At 42.0% G+C, this 13,570-nt stretch overlaps 1 protein-coding gene and 2 non-coding genes across 5 annotated transcripts in view; all 3 read left to right on the top strand.

The window, feature by feature from the left end:
- wnt5b (wingless-type MMTV integration site family, member 5b) overlaps positions 1-13,570 on the top strand; it is a 76,022-nt gene that overhangs the window by 10,280 nt on the left and 52,172 nt on the right. The gene's annotated exons all lie outside the window — the stretch shown is intronic.
- trnal-caa (transfer RNA leucine (anticodon CAA)) lies at positions 9,190-9,299 on the top strand. Its single transcript has 2 exons — positions 9,190-9,227; positions 9,254-9,299. It is a non-coding gene; the product is annotated as a tRNA-Leu (tRNA).
- On the top strand, positions 9,548-9,658 carry trnal-caa (transfer RNA leucine (anticodon CAA)). The gene is made up of 2 exons: positions 9,548-9,585; positions 9,613-9,658. It is a non-coding gene; the product is annotated as a tRNA-Leu (tRNA).

Below are 13,570 nucleotides of genomic sequence, written 5' to 3' on the forward strand. Positions count from 1 at the left end.
AGATGAAACATGAATGTAGAGCTTTGAGCTATTAACAGTATTGCATCGATATTTCAAAGGCTAAACAATATCCCTAAACACCTTAATTAATTGAGTAGATAGTTAATGTGATGATGTAATTGACTATAATGCTGAAATGTACTTGTTTAATTCCTGGGTTTGCAGAATCAAGAGCAGGTTTCTGTGGAAAGATTTGACTTTGTGTTAACCTTGCTTCTTTCATGTTAGCGGCAAAACGCTTTCACTGCTTTTAAGAGCATCACAGACTTGATGATAGATCGAGTAAAGTCAAGTAACAGTACTTCAACCTGAGGAGGATATTCTAGCACTCTTTCCACTGTCTTATACTTAATAATACCCAAGGTTTCTTTGTGTCTCAGCACTTGGCATCTCTCTGAGCCTCAAACAAACATCCATCTCATGAAGCTGCTGAATCTCTGTCTGGTTGTGTTTGAATCAATGAGGGACGATGGAAGAGAAACTAAATCAGTTTGAGTCTGGGATTCAGAATGTAAACACTGAATCAACAACGCTCTCCAATCCTTCAGTAACTACTATCAGGCTGTGCATAGCTTTCACTGGGCAGCTGCTCAAAACGCTTTCACACTCTGCTAATCTTTGGATATAAAAGGGTTAAAAACCGCTTCTGTGGCACCGTATCTCCCGAATTTCATCCTGCATATTTGAACACAAGCAGCAGCATATATTTCACATCAGCGCCTGCCGAAGCCGAGCTGCTGAGTCGTCTGTCAAATGCGCACGCCGCTTGACTCCAGATCAGGATTGTGTTATTCATTACATTCAGTGAATGTATAGGGATCTGTCTTGTTGGCATCGGAGCAAGGACGACTGTAAACCAGCAGAACTGTGACAGCACGACCTCTTAGCTCTTATCAGTGAGACCTTTGTGATTTGGCGGTGTATAAATGAAAATGTACTTTTTCACCTTGTTGCAGCATTATAGCAAAACAAACAGTGGACCGTGAGTGAAGATTATTTTGTCAAACAAGGTCGAAAATGAACTTTTCACAAGGGCATGTCATATTGTCAAAATGTTTCTTTTTTTGTATGTAACTGTGGATGTGAATCGCTTAACTTCATGCCTTTTGTAATTTATCTCTTTATATTTATTTATTTAATCAACCTTTTTACATGGGTTTATAAGACACCACTGTCATCTATCAAAACTGTGCATGTAGGTGAAATAAAGAAACCATTTTAATGTTAACTGTCTTAAATAGTTTACTTTCTCACTTCCTACTCCAAGTAACTCAAATGTGTTTCCTTTGAAAAGGAGGTTTGAAGTTTTGAAATGTGCTGCTGCAGTAACAGTGGACACAGACAGAGGGCGCTACATCACTGAAACTCACCACTCACACAGAGAGAGAGAGAGAGAGAGAGAGAGAGAGAGAGAGAGAGAGGCTTAGAAATGGGCAGAACAGAAAGGAACACTAAAGGGGAGAGAAAGTTTTGAAGGGAGAGATGAGGAGATAAATGAAGAGATGGCACTTAAAGGTGACATTTTAAACACAGGTGTGAATTCTTCCTCTTTCTTCTTGTTTCAGCCAATCTTTCTTTCTTTATCTCACTTTCCTTAACCTCCTCTCTCCCTCCATCTGGCCACTACCACTCCTGTCTCCTCTCCTCTCCTCTCCTCTCCTCTCCTCTCCTCTCCCTCCAACCCCCTTCCATCATGCATGGTTGGGTCCAGGCCATTTGCTTCCACTCCAGCAGGGCTGTACCATAAGTGACCAGCAGGGGAATTGATGTTCTCTGCACGCAGCTGTGTGTGTGTGTGTGTGTGTGTGTGTGTGTGTGTGTGTGTGTGTGTGTGTGTGTGTGTGTGTGTGTGTGTGTGTGTGTGTGTGTGTGTGTGTGTGTGTGTGTGTGTGTGTGTGTGTGTGTGTGTGTGTGTGTGTGTGTGTGTGTGTGTGTGTGTGGTCAGCATCAGTTTCAGTGTAGTCACACATAGTTATGCTCGTCTCAGGTATAGTAATAAGGCGGATTTTAAAGGATAATTCCGGTTTTTCACAACTTGGATCTTGTAGTGTCGCTGTGTTGCCCAATCTCGCTATTTACTTCTGTGAATACAGTGTTATCATAACTAATGCTGAAACTATTCGATTTTATGATTAGTCGATCGGCAGAAATGTATCAGCAACTATTCTGAAAATCAATTTGTTGTTTTTTAAACCAAATGACAAAAATCACGGCTTCTCAAATGTGAATATTTTCTGGTTGAGTTGTAATGTATTACTGTAATAACCCCCAAAAATGGTGGTCAAAGCTACAAAAATGCAGGGTTGTAATAAATCAGAAGATTGCTACATAGTTTACTGTCATCAAAACACACACACACACACACACACACACACACACACACTGACACACAGTGCTGTTGTAGCCACGTTCTCATTCTAGCCAGCAAAGCGTGACTCAACAGAAATTTCTGTCAGTGTCTCTCTCTTTCTCTGTCTCTCTCGACAACCCCCTCCTAGTTTTCTTCTCTCCCCTTCCTTCTCTCTTCACTTTCTTACCACCCCTTTCCCCATCACTGGACACACACACACACACACACACACACACACACACACACACACACACACACACACACACACACACACACACACACACACACACACACACAGAGACAGGCCCCTCCAGCTCCCCCTTCAGCCTTGCCCCATCCTCTGTGGGCACTGTGCCCAGATATAGGCAGCATGAGCTGGGCGAGGAGCCCCGGGCGGAGCCCCACAGCCGCACCAGCACCCTGGAAACCCTAGAAAACATAGTAAAGGAGGGAAGTGAGAGAGGGAGAAGATGAGGTGTGGGAGGAAAAGAGGGGGAAGGGTTAAAAAGGGAGGGTGAAGAGAGGGTAGATGAGGAGAAGCAAGGAATCGAGCGGAGGAAGGATGAAGAGATAAGAGGATGCAAGAGCAGGGGAGACATGCAACAGAGGAGAGGATAAGAGGAGGGGGGGACAAAAGGAGATTAGAAAAATAGATAGATCAATAGATAGAGAGACACGGAGAGAGGAAGAAGAAAGATACAGCGCAAAAGGAAAGTGTGAGGCAGGGAGAGAAAAAAGAGGGGAGCTGGGCAGACAGCCAGCTCTCCCAGGAGAGAGAGAGGTCAGAGCAATGGACACATCTCTGTGTGTGTGTGTGAGAGAGGGAGAGAGGGTGTGTGTGTGTGTGTGTGTGTGCGTGTGTGTGTGTGAGAGAGGGAGAGAGGGTGTGTGCGTGTGTGTGTGTTTGTGTGTGAAAGACAGCGGCGAGAGATGGAGGGAGGAGGAGAGAAGAATACAGAGGAGGGGGAGAGCAGTGGAGCGCAGAGACAGAGAGGAGGACTTGTATAAGATACATACTGAATGCTTGAAATGCGACCTTGGAAATCCATATCTGTGTATTTGTGCCTGTTATACATTTAAAGGATAAGGCTGGCTCTCTTTTCTAGTCAACAAATATCATGAAAAGCCCTAACCAACAGTGGTATAGTACGCCTCTCAAATACTTTCTGATACTTCTGCATTATGCTTTCACCTTCAAGCCCATGGTTCCTCCTAAAGAAATACATCTCGAAAAATGAGTCACAAAGAAATCAGTTATTTTCTCTTTAATTTTGCCACTTGTACGAGAAGGGCCGGAAAAACAATGTACCTGTCCGGCCTACATCTTTTTCAGTTGCCATGGAAGCTGTAATAGCATTTGTTTTTCTCACTGATCACTGAAATATGTAGGTAAATTATTATATTGTGGCTCTACAACAATCTGTGCAGCTGCAACCAAACTCAACACACTTGTCCACATTATTCTGTGGGTATTTTTTATCAGGTAACTAGCTATGTAGGAAGATGATGTCCACATTCTTACATGTAATCCAAACAACTATGCACTGATTTGAAACAGTCGTTAAATTGACCAATAACTGAACAAATCATAAATGAGGACGACAAATCAGAGCCCACATTTATCATAATGAAAATATATGTCACTCAGTGCAACCTTATGGGAAACTGATTTGTTTTAACAGTCCTTGGAAAACAATAGAGCTCTATGGCACAGATGAATGAGATGGCTACACGGGCAATAGGATCAATTTATTCTTGGTTTTATTCGTCTCTTTATATAATTTGTTCACAATAAATACAAATAAGTATATCACCAGCCAAACACTTAACAAAAAAAAGAAAAAAGAATCATAGCATTCAACTCCAGTTTTAACCCATGTTTGCATCGTTGATAACACTGAGGGCATTGTGGGTTATACGAGGACATCTGCGTGTGTGCGTGTTCATGCACAATCTGCTTGTGCAAGGGCAGTGCAGGTCATGGATGGCTGTGTGCGTGTGTCAATAACAGTATCTGGAGGCCACAGGATTACGTGACCTTGCATGCCACATGTGCTGTCTCCAACTCACTCACAGACTCAAACACAAAGCCCCATGAAATCCTCTGACTCCTGAGGGTCTTTATGAGGCTCCTGCATTGGTCATGGAGAGCTCGGAGACGAGGAGGAGGAAGGCGTGTAAGAGGAGAAGGACAAGAGGAGATGTTCTGGTTAGAAAAAAGACAAGAAGAAAGGAATGAAGGAGGAGGAGAAAGAACAGGTGGAAAGGAAGGCAGAGAGAAGAGGCAGTGGTGGAAAGAGAAACCTTATCTTCTACATTCTACGTGTATATGCTTCTAATTTTCTTTGACAAATATGACGTGGAGGACTTGGAATTGTATCGAATTGCTGCCTGAATTACGTTCACTGGATATGTTATTTGCCTTTCCAGGAAGTGTGACATCCTAATTATACTCAAAAATATTTGTATATGAATTTAGCTTTTAGAACATATGGGATTAGATACAGATGAATAGTACAGTGAGAAAAATATAGACGGAGCAGGTGGAGGAGGTGAATTTAAGGAGATGGTAAAGCTGAGGCCCTGAGGGCTATGTATGTTATTTCATCTGTTGTGTGTGGCCATGTGTATGTGGCTGTGTGTGTGGACAGGTGAGCATCTTTCTGTTATCCTTTGCTTACATCTCTGTTATCATTCACCCTCCCTCTCAATCAATCTGCTGTGCCTTCAGATCGTTTAAGGTTTGCACTGAAGAGTTTGTGTGTGTGACTGTATGTGTGAGAATGTGTTTGCATGTGTGCTTGTGGGTGTGTGTAGTTTGCTTTTTATCAGTGCAGTCAATACACCTGTACTGGATGTGTGTGTGTGCTAGTGTGTGTGTCTGTGTTTTTGCATTTGTTCGAGTATGTGTGTGTGTGATCTGTTTGACTCTTTATATTTGTCAGTGTTTGTGTGTCTGTGTCCGTGTTTGTGTATGTGTGGGCCCACGCTATCCCTTGCTGTGTGTGTGTGTGTGTGTGTGTGTGTGTGTGTGTGTGTGTGTGTGTGTGTGTGTGTGTGTGTGTGTGTGTGTGTGTGTGTGTGTGTGTGTGTGTGTGTGTGTGTGTGTGTGTGTCTGCCACAAGCCCCAGTGAGATCCAGCGAGCATGACGGAGAATGACAGGTTGATTTATGGCAAGGCTATAAGTAGAATGACTACTGCTGGAGAGTGTGTGTGTGTGTGTGTGTGTGTGTGTGTGTGTGAGGGGAGAAAAACACGGTGGAGAAGGATGCAAAAACAGGGTTGGGAAGGAAAGATGGTGGAGAGAAAGAGGGAGCAACAGGGATGATGAGAGAAAAGATGATGCAGAGGAAGAGAGAGCTGAATGATAGAGCTAAAGATGACAGAGATGAGGAAAAGAAGGACAGAAAGGTCTGAAAAAAGTCTGATTGAGATTGTGGGAGTGGGATTTAGTCGACCATTTGCATATTGCTAAGAATCACAGAAAGAAACAGAGGAAATATGACCAATCTGCAAGCTGCTGCTGGCATGAAAAGATGGATAGAGGAGAAAAGAGATACAGGCGGAGAGAAAGTTTAGTTCTTGTTTGTGAAGGAGCCCCAGTGAGTCGGTTTAATGACGAGCAGTGCCGGAGCTCGGCTCACGTGGTGCAGCATTCTGTGAGTCTCAATAGGAAAATAACATTATCTCCACAATTACATTTACATTTTTAGACATTTAGCCGACGTTGTTATGCAGAACGACAAACACGGAGTGGAAATGAGCTTCAATTCCCAGATCGGCAACAACCACGGAGCGAACAATATCCAGGAGAACATTCAAGAGCTCCAACGATCGCTGTGACCGCCACGAAGGAGGAAGAGGAGCGATGTTATTTTGTTACACATGCAGTCTTTTTATCGAGCCTTATGCAGCAGCAGCTGTCATATAAGTGTGAGATGGGAAAGTACATTTTTAATAGATGTTTCAGGGCCCTGTGCTGCCACATTATTATTCATCTGATACTTCTATCTAGCATTTGGCTGATTCTTGGAAACAGTGATTTGTACATCTTGCTGAACTAGAGAATAAACTCTCATTTTTGTAGATGATCCCAAAGGTTAATGTTATCCAACTGATCTCATGACCCTCCTCCTAACTAGGTTTTCATGTCCTTCTAACATGGGGTTGATTTCAATATGAAATGGTTAACAGGAGCTTTTTTGGTTTAATGCTTGATTAACATACCAAACTCAATCCATTTAATTCATTCATTTTTTATTAGATCATAGAAAGAGAAAGAATGTGACTTTGGTTTGGACTTTGACCCCTTTAAACTTAAATTCTACTCATCTCCAACTTAAAGAAACAGTATTGTACTTTCACATGGACTCAGAGAGAAGGTTATTGCATTAAAGGGGCATTCCATCACTTTTCAACATCTGTTTATTCGTCAGACTCGAGTACAAAATAGCCGTTGAAAACACTTGTGCAAAGGTCTCTGTGGCTCTGCAGGGAGATTTCTGACGTTTGAAAAAAGGTCAAATGAAAAAACACTATTGAGCTGCATGAGGGGAAATGTTTGATCCAGTGTTTTTAGAGCTTGACCCAATCTAGGTACTATACGTGAGGATATGTCTTCCCCTTCTGATCTGATTTTGATGAGTCATTTTTGTTATGTCTCTCACATGTCACCCCAAAATATCAAATAAAGAAATTAGTATTACATTGAGAAATAGTTCTACTTAAGGATACAACATTTTCTCAATAAAGCCATTATAGTTTGAACTAATGATAAAGCAATAGGTTGCCTTAGATTTAATTTGTCAATTTACAACAGGGCTTTGTTTTTAAATGTCAGAGTTAAGAGAATGGAGGCATGTATTCAATCACAGTAGACAGCAGACGTCCAGTTAATTCTTTAATGGGCTAATTTAATCTGAAGTGTGCGTCTGAAATTTAAGTGTTGTCATGAGATTCATCCGGTTTAAAGGGAAACGTCTAAAAAAAAAAAAAGTCTAAAAACACACACACACACACACACACACACACACCTGTCAGAACAATTGCTCCCATGACAACCTGGCAACCAAGAGAGCTTTGAAGCACAGGTCTGTGTGTGTGTGTGTGTGTGTGTGTGTGTGTGTGTGTGTGTGTGTGTGTGTGTGTGTGTGTGTGTGTGTGTGTGTGTGTGTGTGTGTGTGTGTGTGTGTGTGTGTGTGTGTGTGTGTGTGTGTGTGTGTGTGTGTGTTTTTCTTAACATCATTGCTACAAACTGTTTCCTTTCTCTTTCCACGTCTTTTGGTTGCTTGGCTCTTTTTCATCCCTTTATCTTTTCTTTTCTGTTTTGCATAGGAAACTGCTCTCATCTCTCTGCCCTCAGGTAAAAAAAAAAAAAAGCGAGAGAATGTTGAAGAAATCAAGAAAAGCAATAAGGAGTGTTTTCGAGAAAGGGGTAGTGAGGAAGGGGGAGGAAGGAGTGTGAGAAATATGAGTGAGGGGAGGGAGGGGAGAGAGAGAGAGAGGAGAGAGAGAGAAGTCTTTGATCCTCTCCTGGTGGGAGTTTGTCTTGGCATGCAGCCAGAAAACCCCTTGGCGCTCACACACACACACCAAACAGACAGACAGACACACACACACACACACACACACACACACACACACACACACACACACACACACACACACACACACACACACACACACACACACACACACACACACACATATTTAGGTCTAGCTGGCCCGCTCCAGGGCTTTGTTGATTATTTCTGCTGGGAGGATCAAAGACGTCGAAGACCTCCTCCATCCTCCATCCATCCATCCTTCACCTATCTGTCTGTTCACCAGTCCATCTGTCCAGGCATTCATCAGTCAGTCTTCTATCAGATGGATAGATGGATGGATGAATCGATGGATGGATGGATTGATTGATTCAGGAATTCAGCTGTCAGGCTGGCTGATCGTTCCAAGGTGCCAGACTCAAGAGTTGACACTTTCCTGAAAAAAGGGACCTCTGGTCTCCGAATGGAGGCATGAAAATCTCTGTCAAGAGTGGGATTTGAACCCACTCTTGTAAGAGATTTTACTTGCATGGTCCTCCCTGTAGTTTGATGGTGCCACAGAAATCCTTTTGTTTATGTGCTAAACAAGTGGGAGTGGGAACCTTTCAATGAGCTGATCAGTCTTCCTTTTTAGCACAAAAGACACATTGAAGTTTTGTTAAACAATATACATGGCATTGTCATTTACATTAAACCATTATGTCGGATGTTGTCTATTCAACTGCTCTATTCACTTAAACAAAGTGACATTTAAAATGTGGCGTCATGCCTTATGAGTTGTCTTGTTTGGTCATCAGCCTATAACCTTCAGCCGTGTAGCTTCTTTGATCATTTTCTCTATCTAATTATGGATAATCCCCTGGATAGTCTCCAGATCAAAACATGCAGGTCTTTATAAGGACTTTGTCAAGCGATGAACCTAATTTTATACATGTTCTGTGCCCGTTGCTTTTAAATGACATTGGAGAGGGTTAATGATTAGACATCCTACAATCAATGAGCTTCCTGTGGTCCTGAGCAAAATGTTAAACATCAACTTCTCTAAAAGTTCACTCAGTCACTCAATTACGCGTGCTTTTCAGAGTGACCCACAAAAAATGAAACCCACAAAAAATGAAAGCCATCACCAGTAATAGGGAAATAATGGCATTGTCTTAACTGCTTTGAAAGCTGACAATGATAACCATCTTAATGGGTGGTGTTATACATTTTCTATGTTTTCTAAAACTCTGTTAACATGTCATTTCAGAATACATGTACATTGTAAACTCCAGACTGATTCTAGTTTCTCACTTGTCAGGATGGCCGAGCGGTCTAAGGCGCCAGACTCAAGGTTGATTCCTTCCTCAGCAAAGAGACTTCTGGTCTCCAAATGGAGGCGTGGGTTCAAATCCCACTTCTGACAAACCATTTTACCTGCATGTTTCATCCCTGTAGTTTGGCAATGCAGATATCTCTCCTGTGGTTTCTGTAGAAAACAAGTTTTCCTCGGATTCTACGCGTACACTAAGTGTGTACAGTTAGGGTTATGGACGCGTACAGGGTGACGACATTTTTGTTACGTGGAGTAGAGCAGGTCCTGGTGATCAAGGCAACCCATTATGCCTATTAACATGTAAGCTGTGAACCCCAGACAGACAGCAAGGTTCACCTGTCAGGATGGCCGAGTGGTCTAAGGCGCCAGACTCAAGGTTGCAATCCTTCCTCAGCAAAGAGACTTCTGGTCTCCAAATGGAGGCGTGGGTTCAAATCCCACTTCTGACAAATATTTTATATGCAGGTTTTTCCTGAAGCCAACCTTGGCCTCTCCACCAAGCTCTTTACCTAAACCTAACTAAGCGGTTTTGTTTCATAAACCAACGACACTATGCATGTAATGAGGGCATGTTGACATGGCATCACTGGGACGTGCAAAACCGACGCTAAAAGGGTAGGTAGAGCGTCGTGGTTGAAGCTTAATGCCACTGACAAAGCTCCGTTATGTGACACACTGATGTGAGAATGTTTTGGTAAATTATATGAGAGGTTCAGTTTAGGTTTTGGCCTGGATTGAATCTGTGTATTGTATGTGTGTTTATCCAGTGTGTGTGTGTGCATAGTTTGTGGCTCCGGATGGGGCACAGAGTGACGTCAACAGCTGCCATTAACAAGGTCGGTGCCGTGTGTCTGTATGTTTGTATGAGAGACAGTCTGGAGACACAGAAACATCTTCAGCTGTTGCTTGAGTTGTGAAATAGTTGTCGTCACTCACTCAGTAATTTCTTTCTTCCTTTCTTGGTTCCTAATTTTTCCATTTTTCTTCAATCTTTTTCTCCTCCCTCAGTATCTTTTATCTTCTCATGGTGTTCCTCCTATTCTTGAATTCATCGATGTTCCTGAAAATGCCCTCTTTCTTTCCTCCTGCAGTAAGCACACCAGTCACTGGCACACTGAATCAGCTGCTTATGAATTCTCTCTGTCTCTGTTTGAGCTGTGGAGCCTGAAGGTCTAACCTCCAGTTGAACTCCCATAGCTTTGTGTGTGTGTGTGTGTGTGTGTGTGTGTGTGTGTCAGGGCTGTGAACCCTCACCTCTGACCCTCGGTGCATACCTGTCTGAACTAGCAGCTCAACTCTCAGCTGATACTACACTGAGTATATCTCTATCTCTCTATCTCTATCTCTAACTTTATCTCCCTTTCTCTTTCTCTCTATCTCTTTTTTCTGTCTGTCTTTCTTTCTTTCTTTCTTTCTTTCTTTCTTTCTTTTTCTCTCTTCTTTTCTTTCTCTTGAGGCCCCAGTGCCTAAGGCCGGATGTAAGGGTCATTAAAGGAGCTGTGTGTGTGTGTGTGTGTGTGTGTGTGTGTGTGTGTGTGTGTGTGTGTGTGTGTGTGTGTGTGTGTGTGTGTGTGTGTGTGTGTGTGTGTGTGTGTGTGTGTGTGTGTGTGTGTGTGTGTGTGTGTATTTGCACTTCGAGGGCATTGGCCATTCCTCCCATGTCTAAAAAGGAAATACCAAATTATGAGGGCCTCTCTCTCTCTCTCTCTCTCTCTCTCTCTCTCTCCCTCTCTCTCTCTCTCTCTATCTCTAATCTCATCAATGTTTCATATGAACTTTTTGGCAGTTTTGTCAAATAAGGCAAAAGAGAATTCTTCAGTTCTTACACCCAAAAAAATCAAACTGTTGCATTAACTTTAAATTTCCTACATTCTGTATTCTCTCTGTTCTGTTATTTTATTAACAACATCTATTTAAATGTTTATGTTCTCCTATTTAAACCGAAAAGTTAACCATACAGTGCCATTTTCTTGTACGAACACATTATATTTACATAAATAATAGATCATACGTTCATACGAAATTCACATTTGTCATTTGCTAGTCACAGTAGATGTTAGTCTACACTTAAAAAGTGGTTTGTTGTCTATACCTAAATTCCTGTGAAGACAAATCTTATTTTTAAAAGACATTATGCATGTAATGGATGGAAACTTACACGCAGTAACTGTCATGTACAAAACTGATGCTACAGGGGTACCTAGAGCGTCATAGTTTGAAGCTTAGTGCCACTGACAAAGCGTTGGCATTTGAGAAGTATTTAAATGTGTTGACTAGAGGGATGAACATCATTATTCCCTCATTTGTTGAACTCATATATCCTGTGTTTGTTAAGGCCAACGTGTCTGATTCATATTATGCTGTAGACCATCTTTTTTTTCCTCATTCTTGCTTTTTTGATTGTCTAGGTTGTAATCATTTGAAAAAATATATAATAATAATAATATATAATGTATGTACTACTGTAGGAGGATTTTAAAATTAAGCTGATATCAGATAATAATACTGATAGTACTGATAATTCTGCCATCAGATAGATTAGGTCATAAAGTAGAATATAAAATATTCAGGTCTTATTTGCAGTGAGGTACTTTTAATCTTTGAGGGCAATCTCGTTGCACTCAATGAATAGCAAAGATGCATCATCAGACATCCCTAAATTTAGACTGACATAATAGACTAAATGAATGAAAAAAATAAGTGTCAAAAAAGAGAAGAAAGAAAGAAGGCAAGAGACAGAAAGAGACGGCAAGAAAGCTGAGAAGAAAAAAAGCTGTGCGTGCGTGTGTGTGTGTGTGTGTGTGTGTGTGTGTGTGCGTGCGTGTGTGTGTGTGTGTGTGTGTGTGTGTGTGTGTGTGTGTGTGTGTGTGTTGGAGGTGTGCCAGGGAGCCTGCCAGCCAGCAAGGCTGAGCTGCAGGGCCCCTGCTGGGGGTGGAGGGTTCAGGCGAGCCCCCTGCCTCCACTGGCCTGCATGCTGGGAAAGAAAGATAGAGGTGGGAGGGAGAGGGGGAAGGGAGATATGGAGAGAGAGAGAGAGAGAGAGAGAGAGAGACAAAAAAAAGAAAGAAGGGATAGAGGGAAAGAGGTAGAGACATACAGACAGCCATGGGCGAAAGAGGAGGAGGAGGAGGAGGAGGAGGAGGTGATGTTGATGTAGGAAGAGAGGAGGTGATGTTGATGTAGGAAGAGAGGTAGAGAAGGTAAACCCAGAGCTGGAATGTGAGAGGAATGCAGGGAATGGAGGAGTTTTCCTCTGGCTGGAAAGAGAAAAGGAGAGAAACAGGGAGGTGGAGAAGGAGGAGGAGTTCGGAGGGTAGGAGATCCTGGAGACCTAAGGCACTGCTAAACTCTCCTCCAATTTATTCCCTCCCTCCCCTCGCTCCTTCACTGTAACTCCTCCTCTGTAGACACTCAACAGATCCAGATGTGTTAAGTGACTTTTTCACCAGGCACTCACATCAGTTACAGATATGAATATGACTGATTTTTTTTATCTTCTTCTGTCGAGGCTTTTATCCACATCATGTGTAAACCCCAATGAGAAGATGTGGTCTTTTTCTACATTTTGATATTATTTAAGTGCACTGTAAATATCTTTTTCCACATTGTTTATTTTAAACATGAAGCCAGAGGGAACTCTTTCAGTCTTTAAGAATTTACTTTAAACAAGCAGAAGTTTGGCCACCCAAAGCTATTATAGCAATATTGTTGTTTTAGTGGTTTATTTAAATAAAATGTGTGTGTGTGTGTTGTTGCTCAACATTTCTTCAGCTATCTCTCACACCTTTTTCAGATGTCTTCACATTCAACTTTAGATCTCCACATGTGAAACACATCAACATCTACAATCTTGCTTCTACCCACTCACATTTTCTTGTTTGCTCGCTCACTCTTTTCTCTTCCCCTGGACTCACAATTCAGTGAATTGATTAACACAACAGTTGTAGAGATGTGGTGTTTCGGTGCACACAAGTTATTTGAAGCAGACACAACCTGTAAAGGAATTATTGAGTTACTTGACTTAATCAGTTAGTCTCAGTTAGACCAGCTCTTTCCAAGTGAAGCCTGAAAGAACAAAAAACTTTCACATTCAGAAAATCATTAAATCAAATGTACATTGTTTAGTTTGAGAGTTCATTCTTGACCTTGGAAACATCAATTGAGAATTTAAAGTTCACTTACTCGCTCGTTCCAGATCTTTCAACCGTATCTGTCATCAGCGGATGGAGTTGCACAGTTGTCATGGAGCTGTAGATGTTTAAACTTTTTATCACTCTGAGCACTTTTACAGCTTCTCGTCCATGTTGGCTTAAACGTTGAATTTGTTAGAACATTCTTGACTATTCAAGACTGTGTGATAA

This window comes from Anoplopoma fimbria, chromosome 23 (assembly GCF_027596085.1).
Source record: "Anoplopoma fimbria isolate UVic2021 breed Golden Eagle Sablefish chromosome 23, Afim_UVic_2022, whole genome shotgun sequence".
Classification (NCBI taxonomy): domain Eukaryota; kingdom Metazoa; phylum Chordata; class Actinopteri; order Perciformes; family Anoplopomatidae; genus Anoplopoma; species Anoplopoma fimbria.